The sequence below is a fragment of the Chionomys nivalis genome, chromosome 1 (assembly GCF_950005125.1).
Source record: "Chionomys nivalis chromosome 1, mChiNiv1.1, whole genome shotgun sequence".
Classification (NCBI taxonomy): Eukaryota; Metazoa; Chordata; class Mammalia; order Rodentia; family Cricetidae; genus Chionomys; species Chionomys nivalis.
Genome location: NC_080086.1, coordinates 73,808,237 through 73,822,719, shown reverse-complemented (window position 1 = coordinate 73,822,719; position 14,483 = coordinate 73,808,237). Strand labels below are relative to the sequence as shown.

The window sequence follows — 14,483 nt, the reverse complement described above, 5'->3', positions numbered from 1 at the left end:
TAAATGCCAAAAGATGCATGCATCAGTCTCAGCATCACCCATATACACACGCCTGTGGAGATTCATATGTTCAACTACTGGCCAATGGAGAGAAAATACCAGTCATTACGGCATTCCGTCCTGAAGCACAATGAAGTCGACTCATCAGAAACTGCCTAAAAATAGACAGCTCTGATTGTAATCAGAGAGAATGTGCATTTCTGTTTATCTTAATGTTCTATCTCATTTTCATTTTTTTTTTTTGATGGGTCTTGTGCCTTTAGATTCTGCCTATCCAACAACTGCTGAGTCCCCTTGTGCTGCTGCTGCTGCTTCTCTGGATCCTGACCATCAGTTTAGCTCTTGCCAATTGCTAGGCCAACACACAAGGCTGCATGCAGCCTGTGAGATCCACTCACTTTCTTTGTGCGTATCTCTTGCGTGTTTGTAGAGGGCTTTTGGTCTGGTTTAGAAGACAGGCCATCTTCCACAGCAGTCTGTAATAGAGGCTCTCTAGAGTAGAGTGTGCTAGTCACAGTCACCAAGGGCAAAAGACTACATCCATGTTTTGCTTTCTTCATCTTTCAAAGATTTGTTTTCTTTTTATGTGTGTGTACATCTGTGTGGTGTGCATGTGTGCATTTGAATGTGTGCAGATACACATGTGAAGGTGTGCATGCGCCTGTATGCTCATGCATATGGAGTCATAGGTGGACATCAATCCATCTCCACTTTATTTCAAGAGGCAGGTCCTTGTTTGAAGCCAGAGTTCAACAAAGTTTAGCTAGACAGCTTGCCCTAGTATCCCCTGGCCCTCTTTTGAAACAGGATTATACACAAGCTTTCTTGCCCACACAACATTTACAAGGCTGTCGGAAATCTAAATACTGGTCCTCATTCTTGTACTGCAAGCATTTGGTACACACTGCTGTCTCCTCAGCTCTTTTTTTTCTTTACTTTCTTGTCTTGTCTTCTCTTACCAGGTTGTGGCCCCAACCCTGGGATTCTATGTAACCTTGGACTTCAGCACAGACCCCAGCAGGAAGGACCACAAACCCAGACATAGCCCTCAATTTTAGCTTTGGCCCAGATAATAGCATTGGGTAACAGAGCAAGCCACTCAGATCTGAATGCCCCCAGCTTCATCACCCTTGAACACCTGGACTCAGGTGGCTAACATGATCCTGGGCATCCTCACAGCCCTTGGTGGCAACAGGAGCCAAATTAATCAGTTCAGATATGGCCCTTGGCAGCAGCCTGGAACCGGATGACACCATGGCCCTACAGTCTACCCAGATCTATATGACTCCTCCTGCAGCATTGCTCCAAAACTCTGAAGTCATAGGCTATGGCCCCGATCCGGGGCCTTTATGTGGGCCCTAGTGGCAACCTGAGTCACAGACTCCAACACAGAGCCAGCAGCAATTGGACCATTAACCCAGACACGGCCCCAGGAAGCAGCTTGGCCCTGTCAATATCCTGGCTCCAGGTGGAATCCTGGGCCACTCAGATCAGGATATTTGTGGCAACAGCATGGCTCGCAGACACCAAAAGGGCCAAAGGTTGAGGTCCAGACTCCAGGTTCCATGTGTTCTTTGGTGGCAGCATGCGTTATGAACTTCAACACAAACCTCGACTCCAGTAGAACCATGGACCCAGACATTGTCCTCACCAGCAGCCTGAGTCTGGTTGTCACCATGGCCCTATGTGGCCACTAAGGCCACCCAGATCGGCATGCCTCCAGTGGCCCTGTGGTCCCTGGACACCATCATAGCCCCAGGTGGTGGCCCAGACCAGTGGAATCATCATGGCTCTCAGTGGCAATAGAAGCCTTGGACATCACCATAGACCCTGGATGCAGTAGGGTCACAGACCCAGACATGGCCCCCCAGGTGCAGCCCTCACTGGATGTCACTGTCACCCTGGCACTGGGTAGTAGTATGTGTCACTCAAGTCTGTATGACCTCAGATGCAATATGTTCTTGGTCACCAACATAGTCCCAGGTGGCTGATCAGGTCCTGGGCAACCACACAGCATTTGGTTGCAACAAGAGTCACAGATACTGACTCAGACTCTAGCTCCTATAGGATCAGGCAGGGACCCACACATGGCCCTTGGCAGCAGCCCAGCCTGAGCATTGCTATGACCCTGGGTGGTAAGGGGACCTTGCCCAACAGCCTACTCTTCACTGCCTTCTCTGTGACCCCAAGTGTCCTCCAACATCAGCCTACTTCTCCCCGCCTTCCCGCCAGCCAGGGCCTTGAGGATCCTGCCTGGCCTGTGGTTGGCTAGCCCCTACTTGAGCAGAACTGCACTAGGGGGCACTTGGATGTTTTCCTGACAGCTGGGGCCTTAAGCACATGTGTGACTGGCTTTTGTTTGTTTGTTTTGTTTTTAAATGCAGGGTCAGCATTGTAGGACTTCCACTATGGTTGCTTAGTAGTTATTGACACCTTGACAAAATCTAGACATCACCGGGGCCTCTACACACATTTACAGAAAATTATCTTGATTGTATTGATTGAGGTAGAACAATCAGCCCACTGTTGGTGGCACCACTCCCTGGCTAAGATCCTGCAGGAGTAGAGAAGGGACTCGAGCATCTGTTGGTCTCTGCTTTGTGGTTGTAGATGTGGTATGAGCGGTGGCTTAAGGCTCCCGCTACTTTGATTTCTCCACCAGAAAGGACTGTACACTTTCTCCCTGAAGTTGCCTCAGTCAGGGTATTTTAGCACAGCAAGAAGAAGCTGAGACACCCACCCACCCCAACAACTAATGTGCTCCTATGGGGTGCCCACAGCCAGCCAGCAGCTTGATTTTCTCTGCAGCGCTCTCCCATTCCCCATTTTAGGCCATCTGCTTTGGCTGAAGGCCCAGCTATTTCTAAAATGTTCTGTTTCCTCTAAAAGGATTTTCTAGAGCTCCCACAGAAGTACTTCCAGCATATTCCCTCTTCATGGTCTTTCAGCCTTCCATATCCTGCTTTCTGAACAGAACAGCACCATTTCAACTGCTGCTGCCGGTAAGGAGGAGGCCACTGAGGGGCAGACCTTTAGCTGCCATAGACATGCTGATGTCCTTGCTTTCGACCAACAGACCTCTCACTGTGGGGCCAGTTATGTTCCAGGAAGTGGTGTCACTAGGTCCTGATATGATTTATCTCTACCTTTTGACATGGAGCCTTTACAGTTAAACTGCTTTGAGTTGTTCCCGGTTGGTGGATATTTTCACATTGCCTAGGGGCTGAACTGAACAGTCAGCAATCGCAGTTTCAAGCACCAAATATTTCACAGCTGCTCATTTTCCAGATCATTCTTGATGCAACCAAGGGGAAGAAGGTGAGTGTGTGTGTATGTGTGTGTGTGTATGTACGCCGCGCGTGCATGCAGGATGTGTGGGAAGGGAACCTGGGAAGGCAGTGTAGAATATCATTCGTCAGCATCTGTCTTTCAAAGCTGCTCTAGCTTTTTGGATTTGTTTCCATAGAAGCAAAGTAGCAAGGCTGATAGAGTCAAACAGAGCAGTCATATAAAGAAGTTTGTGACTTAAAAAAGTTTATTTTATTATATTTTTCATGTGTTATGGGCCTTTTGCCTCCACATATGTCTGTGCACCATACGTGGGCCCTGTGTCCGATGAGGCCAGAAGAGAGCATCAGATCCCTAAGAACTGGAGTGACAGATGATTGTGAGCCGCCATGTGAGTGCTGAGAACCAAACCTGGGTTTCCTGGAAGAGAAGCCAGTGCTTTTAATCACCAAGCCATCTTTCCAGTCCAGCTTGAGCAATTTTTTTTTAATTCAAATTAAATTCACAGTCCCTCCTAGCTGGACCTTCCCGGTTTGTTTGGATTTTTGTGAGATGCAGTGCAGCGAGGGGGGCTGTTTTCAAGCACAGCTTGTGTAAATCCAAGTTGAATAATGTTAATTTCCCTCTGAGGTTCTGTAACCCTTTTATTCCCTTGAATATGTCCATTCTGGCCACACGTGAGTGTGTTGCCATGATTTTGAGCCTTGATCTATCTTATATTTAAAGGTGTATAAAATGACATTCTCTAACTTCTGAAGCACATTGTTTTATAACCCCCGCTTCTTAAACTCAAGCTTGTAGTTATACAAATGATTTCCTGAGAAAATGTTTTCTGATGCTGCAAGTACATCTTCGACAGGAAATGACTTTAAGGTGATTGTTTAAGTAAGATGTAACATGGTTCTGAAATCTTTGAAGTAAAAAAAGCAAAGTACTATATGAGTGTGACACACAGATGCACGCATTTATCAAAACTCATGTTCATTTCATTGTGTATATATCTTTACCTTTACAAAGACATAAATAAACAGGAAACTCTGAAGAATAATCCGTGTGCTGAAGTATTCAGGGGAAGGAAATGTGTTGATAGCCATAAATTCCTGTTTTTAAGCCTTCAAAAGTAGACGGAGAGGTATCTGATCAAGCAAAAATAGGGACAAGATAATTATAAAATTGAAGTTTTGGTTTTTACAGATGCAATGTTTGTGTCTCCTTAAACTTTTGGCTATAAGTCTAGCTCCTGGTATGAGGTGCTCATTGGGTCATGAGAGCAGAGTCCTGATGAACAGAATCAACATCCTTTGAAATGGGACCACAGGGACCTTCTATGCCTGTTTTACTCCAGAAGAACATGGTGACAGGTGGCATCTACTCAGGGGACACTGCAAAGCTGATACCTTTGTTCTGGACTAAAGAAACCTTCAAAATCACAAGGAAAAAATTTTCTTATAAGTACCCAATTGAATACAACTTGTTACAACATGTCAAATGAACTAAAACATGTGTATAGATGATGTCTTTATAATTTCTCAAGTTTTTCTGCATACTCAAAAGTTGTTTGTCAGTGGCTGGAGAGATAGCTTTGGTTCAGAGTACTTGCTGCTCTTCCTAAAGCCAATACTTGAGTTTTCAGCACCTATTTCCTTCTCTCAACTGCCTATTACTCTAGCTACAAGGAATTTGAATGCTCTTCTGGCTTCCAGGGACATTGTACTCCCATTCCCATATCACACCCTTGCATACTCAAAATTAAACGTGGTTCAAAACAAAAACATTGTTTATCATCATGGACAAAAGATACTCAGCAGCTGGAATTGGGAGGTCTGAGTACTTGTTCCAGTATGGACATGCACAACTATAAAATACAATCTAGGCTTCCCATTTACCAGACCTCTCTAGCTATAAAATAAAAATCCTGTATGTGTTGCTTTGTGTGGTAATCTATTATTTATAATAAAAAAAAAAAAACATGGATCAGAAGGTCAGAGCCGTTGTAGTCACAGAAAAATTTTGATTCTCATTTTATAGGCCAAAGGAACTATTGGAAATCCTGTTGTCCAACACGGTGCCAAACAGGAAGTTCTATTGCATCATGCTGATGGTCTCCTGTCTCAGTGGAAAACCAAAAACACAGCAGATAGGAATTATCTTTCCAAGTATTCAGCTGTGAAGATTGGTCTTAATAATTGGATGGACAAATTAGATGGCTGTCCAAAGTACTCTAATTATTTTGATCTGATTGTATGATTAATACAACCCTGTAGTATAACACTCAGCAAAATGGCCAGACACTAAGGCAGTAAGATTTGGGAACAGTCTGAAGGGTGGCCTTTCTTTACATTTCCTTTTCTCACCTCAAAATATCTCCTATTCCCAGGTCAAAGTGTCCACAAATGTGAGTTAAGCAAATGATTGGGGTTCAGTTCTTTTCCTGTGTGCATGCACGTGTGTGTGTATCCATACATGTGTTTGCAAGTGTGTACCTATGGAGGTCAGAGGTTTTCTTCCTCAATCGCTCTCCTCCTAATTTTTCAGAGAGGATCTCTCACTATCTAAGCTATACTACTTCCAGGGAGCTCCCAGGATCCTCCTATGTCCACCTCCCTCTAGGTTTTCTCCCAGTACTGGGGCTACAGAAATACACCACCATCCCTGCTTTTTACAAGGATATGCGTATCTCAACTCAGGTTCTCATTTTGTATAGTAAGTACTTTTCGCAAGGAGCCTTATCCCCAGCCCAAGGCTTACTTTGTCATTAAAGATTCAGCTAGTTCTGGAGTCAGTAACACAGTATGGTAAGGTGTTCAAGTACAAAGACCAGAGTGTATGGGCTTCTCTGATAATCTAAAGAGGCTGGAAGAGATCTTTCAGGAGTAAGCCCTTGGAATCCTGAAATGACTGAGCAGGTGGGTAAGAGAATCAGTTCCTACAAAATGAAGACCCCATCAGACCAGAAAGAGCTACACTAATGAAGTGACTACTGGCTGGGCCAATTCAATTAGAGGTTCACACAACCATTTTCTGTAAAGGCTCAGAAGTGAAAGTGTCCTGTTTCGTAGGATACAGTCTTTGCTATAAACAATCCACTCTGCCATCATAATAAGGAAGCAACCACTGACAATATGTACATAAATGTGTATAGCTATGTGGCTATGAAGCTTGGCCCACACATACTGAAATGGAATTCTCTCCAGTTTTTACATGTCATGAAATTTTATACTTCTTTGGGAATGTTTTTTTTCCAGCGCCAAAAGTACTGATAACTGTTACAAGCTTACAACCCTCCTGGAAGCAGGCTCTGCCTGCATTTGGCTTTAGGTTCTAACCTGCAGAACACTGCACCAGTATGCACAGACTCCAGGTCCAGAGGATAGCCAAACTGCTTGGCACACATGTTCCCAAGCAGAAGCAGTAAAAGGCTTGCCCTAAGCTTTTTCCCTTTGTCCTTATCTCAAGAACAAGAAAAAAAAATGCATACTCTCACCTACACCTTATTTTTAAAATGACTTTGATTTCTTAAAGCATTCTTTCTTCCACTTTCTTTTTCCCTCTCCCTCTATGCCTTCTCACTTCCTTCTTCTTTCTCACTGTGCAAGCTTGTTCCCCTGCTAATAAATTTTGCTTTTACTGCCAGAAACATTACAGGGCTTGACATTTTTAGTGAGGGTGCTGAGATTTTTGCAGCTTTTGTTTATCGCTTGCCTTTTTTCCATTCTGGACAACCTCAGACCTTCCTAAATGAAGGATTGATGCTAACACAGCATGACCCACACCTGGAAATCTATTAACAATTAACAGCCAGTAAAAACAGATGACTGCAAGTTCCCAAGGCTGCCAGCTTCGTGGGAGGTAAGGGACAGTCCACAGTGCCAAGGAAGTGCACAGGACTAATTAATCTAGCAATTCCCATACCTGGCATGTAAAACTCCACACTGGCCACAAATATTGTTGGTTTAAACATAGTCATGGTTCTATGGTGCATGTTAGTTTGTAAAGACAAACCGATAACATGTGAGCAAGGAGGGTGGATGTCAGTGCTGCCTATTGTATTGGAACACAGTAAGAACAAGGGTTTCTCACCAAAATGCAACTCACTGAATTCGTTCCTTCCGAAAGGATGTGAGGTCAGCAGAAACTTACTTCTGCATGAGAACAGTCCCCAAATCAAGATTAGTATGTGCCAAAAGACACTGTTTCAAAAAGAAGGAAAGTGGCTGTAGAGATGGCTCAGCAGTTTAAGGGTTCTTGCTACTCTTGAGGGAGACAGGAGTGTGATTCCCAGCAGTCATATCACGCAGCTCACAATCACTTGTATATACATCCAGTATCAGGGAGAACTCTCCACGATTTCTGGCCTCTCCAGTCACTTGCACTCTCACAGGAAGATATAAGCACGCGTGTGCACACATACACACACACAGACAAGTGTGCATGCCCCCCCCACACACATATTGAACATATCTTAAACAGATGAAACAATGAATGAAACTTTCATGTGACATTCCCAGGCACTGGAGTAGGATGCACAGACATGAAGACAATTAATTTATTTTCAGAAATCCAGATGAGGCACAACTTATAGAAGTTAAAGGGCATATTTTTGGAAAGGACCAGTTTTTAGTGCTATAAATATAACTTTGACAGAGATGAAAGTGGGAATCCTTGCTTGATTCTCAATTCTCAAGCCAATCCAGTGTGTCACAGGACAAGAATGGCCCTCCCTCTGTGATTTCTGATAACAACGGGTTAAAGAGGAATCTAATCCTTTATCTGAAAGGCAGAAGACAAGGGGCTGGGAGGGTAACACAGGGAAATCGTGTAGATATTTTCTTCTCCTTTTCAACTGTAGAGAGCACCCAGAAGGACAACCAGAAGCCACAGTCTTGTCAGCGATCTGAAATTTAAGTCCTGGAGAAGCAGTGCTTTCAACGCAGCCTCATTTACCAATTGGCCCATGTTTATAGCCAGTTTCTCTGAAATGTTGTCTTGAAGTGACAGTTCTAGACCTTGGTGCTGGGCAGTGGTAAGGGTGCTCACTGTGAATCCAGGAGGACCTGAGTGCAGATCTCCAGCACCAATAGAAAAATCTCAATGTGGCTGCTCATGCCTCTAACTTCCCAGCTGGAGAAGAGGACAAGAGACAGGAGGACCTCCAGAACTTGCTGACCCTCAGCCTAGCCAAAGACAGCAATCTCCAGGCTCTGTGGGAGACACATTCTCAAGGGAACAAGGGAGTGAAGAATAGAGGAGGCCATCTGCACACACACTCACCCTTCTCCCCAGTCACAGACGGTCTGGAGCCAGCTAGAGTATATCCCAATCCATTAGTTTCAGGGGTATTCAGAGAAGGCCTGACAGGCCAAGGGAGGCTTGCAGACTGACAAGACAGCAGACACAGACCCTGCGGCAGGAGTGTGTGTGGCCTGGCATAGCCAGCCCAGCATGACGATGCATTCTTAATATGCTCCCCCCTTCGTGGCCGCTCTTCATTTGATTCACCTCAGTTGTCACAGATTCAGCCTTGGTAGATAAAAGGGTCTCCCTTCTTCTATGCGCCATTCACTGGTCCGTGGAAATGGACCATTTTCACAAACTGCTAATTCTGAAAGCCGTCAGTGGATGGAGACGGGAAGGGGCAAAAATACACAGTTTAAAGGCATGCTCTGAATTTGCTAATAGGCATGCACGGTCCTTCTGGAACTAAAGTAGAATTTTTGATGAAGTACCTTGTGGCAAATTTGAAATATTAGCCTGGGGGCCCCAACAAGACATAATTCACTCCACTGGTGAGAACAAATCTCATTTCCACATCCATTCCTCTAAACTCATTACTAACCCAGGGGAAAATGTTAGCCTGCAGCAAGTTTGAATAAAGACACTGGTGGGCCTGTTGCTGTATTACTAAATGCAATCATGACCAACAAGCCACTTGGTGACAATGAACCCCTGGACCTATGGAGTCCCAAGAAGGCAGCTTCTAAAAAGGCTCAATCGTGCACCCAGAGCAGCACAAAATTCCGCTACTTTGTTCAATAATTGTTGAAAAAGACACACCCTGGCTCAAACAGACTGACTGTCAGCTGGCCCATCGGGGAACAACAACTAAGAATAATTGACTATACATCCACATTAAGACTAAAAGTCAAATAGGCAGTTTCATTAGAAAAATTAAACAAAAATAATGGCTTTAAGTTCAGAAAGATCTAGTTTCAAATTTAAGATTTAAAATTAATCTTATTATCTCCTTTTAAGTGCTAGCTGTCTCATGAGAATTGTAAGTCTTAGCTAAATGAAAATGATCTTTGGCATGGTCAATGCGAATTTTTTTTCTGTTATGTCCTCTAATGTCATGTCTTATAGTTCTCAATAAATACATGTAAACAAGATTAACTTTCCTGGTGTGTTATGTACATTAAGATAGATAATACATCTAAATGGTTTAATGTGTTTCTGACATAAGGTAGGTTTATAATAGATACATAGTAAATGACCTGCCAGTATTTGCCCTGATGGAAAGGCTACACCGACAGGCAAGAGTGTTCACTGAATGAGTTGGTTTGTAGGAACTGCTTTAAGCCTTTGGCGACGGCGCGCTACCCAGTCCTCAGCCTTTAACATGCATGCTAGAAGTTTCCTCTAAATTTCTGTTGAGCACTTGGGCTGTTACAGTCAAAGAAAAATTCTGTGCATGTGTCCAGAGGACACCCTTAAGTAGCTATTTGGAGGGAAATCCATATGTTCCCATAGAGGTAATGCATTCCAACTAGGAGTGTCTCCCAACTTCTTGCTGCATCTGAACTGTCTTCATCTTCAACCCGGCCGCATGGTTCCTCATACTCTTTGAAAGCAGTGTGTCTTTTCTGAGTTTTCCAATGAAGACATATGTCCAGACGTGAGGAATGAGGTGAAGAGGGAGGAGTACATCATCACAAATGCTTATAAAAGGGTGTCAGTTCCCGTAGCTATTATCAAACATCTGGCACAAAGCATCTTAGAGGAGGAAAGGTTTATGTTGGCTCAGAATTTGAGGAAGCACAGTCCACCATGGTGGGGAAGGCATGGCAGCAGGAATCTAATGCAGCTGCTCACATCACAATTGCAGTCAGGAAGCAAGAGGACAACAGGAAGTGGAATCTGTCTATCCAACCTCAAGGTTTACCCCAGTGACTTACTTCCTCCAGTGAGGCTCCTCCTAAAAGTTCTATAGCCTTCTACCACAAGTTGGGGATGAAGTATTTAAATACACAGACCTATGGAGGACATTTCACGTGCACAACCTAGGAAGAGCTTCTAGGGCAGTTGTCGCCCACACTGAGCAAATGGAAGCGGGAATATCTCCAAGTTGAACAAGTAAGTTTTGGGGATATGCTGTAGCTAAGTCAAAACAGGCACACAAATGATAGCCTGAGACAGAATAATTAGTGAGTTAATTATACTTTCATTGTCAGGGCTAATTATTTATTGGTTTGAAATAAGTTCCCTTTTCTTCATTTGGTGATCTTCACTGAATGGCAATATATGTGTATTTCTACAAGTAGTTTTGTGGCTTCCAAGGACAGTTTACACCTTCATGTGAAGAAGGCAGTCACAATAACCAAGGAACACACATTCCCAGAAGCCAAACAGGTCTTTTAATATTTATTTATATTTATTTATGTTTATGTTTATGAGGGCTCTACCTGCATGTATGACTTTATGCCAGAAGAGGTCATCAGATTCCACTACAGATGTTTGTGAACCACCATGTGGCTGCTGGTAATGGAACTCAGGACCTCTGAAAGAGCCGCCAGTGCTTTTATACACTGTCCTCTCCAGCTCCAGCCCTTTGCTTTTTAATAAGAAGTGTTACTGTTGCTCTTTTCCTGCTTCAGGTTTGAGCTTTTCTAACTCTTTTGGTACATCACTCCAACACGTCTTCATCTTTGAAGAGGACACAACACCTAGATTTTCCAGAATAAGATAGGTCAGCAAAATTTCTTTCCCTGCACATTCATAGATAATCAAACCCACTTTCCAACTGGCTTGCCTCCTGTCTCTCTTGCTGCCTTCCTCAAACCATCCTCACGCAAGCTGGCTCACCCAGGCAGGGATGGGGTTTAGACAACGAAATGCAGAGAAATTCACTTGTCTGTAGTCATTTTTGTCCGTCATATTCATATGTATGTAAAAGTAGCAATTTTTGTTTTCTGTTGATTTCTTTCAGGTGCCCTCAGGCTTGCACCCTGGGAATAGCACACATTTTTTAACTTGTACAAATTCTGTATAAGAGTGGAGAGAGGTGGCAGAAGTGGAGACAAAGACTGGAAGGAAGGACATGCTGGCCTTCATTTGCAATGCCATAACAACACACTAGGACAAAGAACCACAGTTTCAACAAAACAAGGTAACAAAGGGGCCATATGGAGCCTTTTATTTTTATTTTTATTTTTTTCTGGCTGAAACACTGTATAAATGGGAGAGAGGAGCAAAAGAGAAGAAATCATGGGAAGACCCAAAACAAAATCATGGGGAAGTCCACAGTGAACTCACTGTTATTATACTTGAAGATAGTCATGGCATTTTCTATCAATAAACGGAGAGATTCTATTCAAATCTGTCCTCCTGAAAGGCTAAACCTAAAGAAATCAATGGTTTTCTTTTCTTTTCCTTTCCTTTTCCTTTTGAAGAAGATAGTTTGTGTTTCCTTAAAAGGAAAGTTTCAGTGGCACATCTTATTTTAGAATCTCTAACTTTATCTTCCAAGTTTTTCCTCAACTCTTTTTCTTAAATTAGAGCTGTTTGCTAATTTGTGATTTTTTTTTTTTTTTTAATTTCTGGCCCTACTTAGTTTGGGCTTGAGAGTCATGAGTTAAAGGTGGTCATTGCAAAGCCAAGAATGGGAATAATGAGTCTCCATAATCTTCAGAAGCACACAGATGAAGGGAAGGTGGGTGGGTAATAGGGGAGGAGGTGGAGGAGGAACTCTTCAGAGCATAGGAAAAAGAAAATGACAAGAAGACTAGAGTTGCCATCTGCTGGAGGAGGGGAAGAATGACATTTGACACTTGCTAGAGAAAAGTCAAACTCATGAGTCTAGGTAATTAATCTCCCCTTGCTGTGTATTGCCAGTTAAGAGATAGCAAATAGCCAACGTGTGCTATTATTTCAGAATGACAGTTTGGGAGCTATGTAGACTATATTTGTGGGAATTTAAACAATAGCATATTCTTTGCCTTCTTGTGGGCCCCCACATCATCTTTAAAGAGAAGATTGATATGGCGTCCTATCCCTTCAAATGTCGCATCAGCATTGACATTCCTTTAATGTGTATTTCTTGCTTTCACCATTGGGCCTTTGAAGACTGGGTTTCTTCTGTAAGTGTGCCTAATCAATGTGTGCAGGTTTTTTTCTTGCTTACATAACAACCAAGAAAAAAAAAAATGTTTAGGTTCAATAGAAGAAGCAAGGAACTGCGAGGAGTAGGCACTCTCAACGGATACTCTCATTTTGTCCACAGTTCTAAGTGACACCATAAACCGAGTGCTGTACCCCTCTGGGTGTTGATATTTTCAAGCTTTAAAATTATGAGTGCTACGGAGGATGGGCTGCAAAGTCTAAATCATCTCGAAAGTCCTTTTTAGCTCTCCAATTCTGTGAATCTATAAGCATTCCAACTTATGTAGCACTTAGAACATGAATATTCAAGCTAAATTCTCATCATTGCTTACAGAGAATTCAGCAAAACTGTGTCTAATGGCCTGATTAATCAGCCATAGCCATCTTCTTTGTCAGTGAAGAGGAAAAAAGTTTTACCCCTTCTCATGTTATAGAGGGAAAAAAATAACCCACTCATTTGAACCTGATTTCGCTGATGCTGGGTTTGTCAGAGTTGCTGACATTCCACAACCCCTTAATCAAGAAAAAGAAGAAATGAAGTTAAGAATCACACCACAACTGCTAATGACCTCTAAAACAAGAAGGAGAAACTGAAGCTAAGCATTCCACCAATGCTGGAGTAACCAGTGTATGGCCAAATGGATGAGATAATTCAATTGGCAAATTCTGCTTTAAATGAAATGAACCCGCCTGTCTTTCTGAGGCTCTACATCATACATACCCACAGCATCTAAGTCGGTCATCCTTGCACTCACATATTCATTCAGTAATATGTTTAATGAATGTATTTCCTTTTTTTTTGCTATTGTTTTTGTTTGAGAAAGAGCCTCTCTGCATAGCCCTGGTGGTCCTGAAGCATTTATATAGACCAAGTTGCCTTCAAATTTACAGAGATTTACCAGTCACTGACGGTGCTGGGGTTAAAGGTGTGTACCACCATTTCTGGCCTAATGAATATATTTTCAATGCTTATTTTCATACATGTAGAAGGAAGGTCACAAAACCTGAGTTCTCATGAAGCTTCACTTATGATCGGAGGAGAGAAAACATATATACATAGGAAAACCATAGCCTGTGGCAACATGTGCCAAGGCAGACAATTAAAGCAGGGGCCATAACCACAATCAAAAGACTTCTGTGGACTGAGAGGACAGAGCAAATAATTTCTAAACTGAAACTGAGTGACAGACATGGTGTATAAGTTGCTTTTCTCATTACAAGATAAAATCTCAAAGAGAAGCAACTCATGGAAGGAAGTTTTATTTTGGCTCAGAGAGAGAATCTTGTGCATGGTTATGAGGGAGGTCATGAGGCTGGGGCTCAGGGCAGCTGGTCACATCGCATTCATAGTGAGAAACTGAGACATGAGTGAAGGTGTTCAACTTGCTCTCACCTTCTCTTTTGGTTCAGAACTTCACAGCATGGTAATGTTTTGCTGATATTTAAAGTGAATCTTCCCACCGCAATTAACCCAATCTAGAAACTCTCTAACAGACATGTCCACAGATTTGTTTCCTAGGTGATGCTAAATCCTGACAAGGTGGCATCCAATCCGGCTATGCAAAGATGAGGGGAGGGCATTGACAAAACAAGTTGGTACTGAAGGGTGAGGTCAAAGGAAGAGGTGCTAGAATAAAAACATACAAGAAGGCAAGACGAGAGAAGAGATGTGGGAAAGGCCCAGATTGGACAGAGTCCACATATTTAATGAAACAGTGTTATTTACATGTAAATTAGTCTCCGATCTCCACAGGTTAATGTGTTTGCTTCAACTTTTCCCTACTCCTAGCTGTCCCAAATCTATGTGCACACAAGTCTTT

The 14,483-nt window shown here is 42.9% G+C and overlaps 1 protein-coding gene across 4 annotated transcripts in view; it reads right to left on the bottom strand.

Annotated features, from left to right (window-relative positions):
* The window catches only part of Ctnna2 (catenin alpha 2), a 1,144,480-nt gene that overhangs the window by 344,939 nt on the left and 785,058 nt on the right, over positions 1-14,483 (bottom strand). The gene's annotated exons all lie outside the window — the stretch shown is intronic.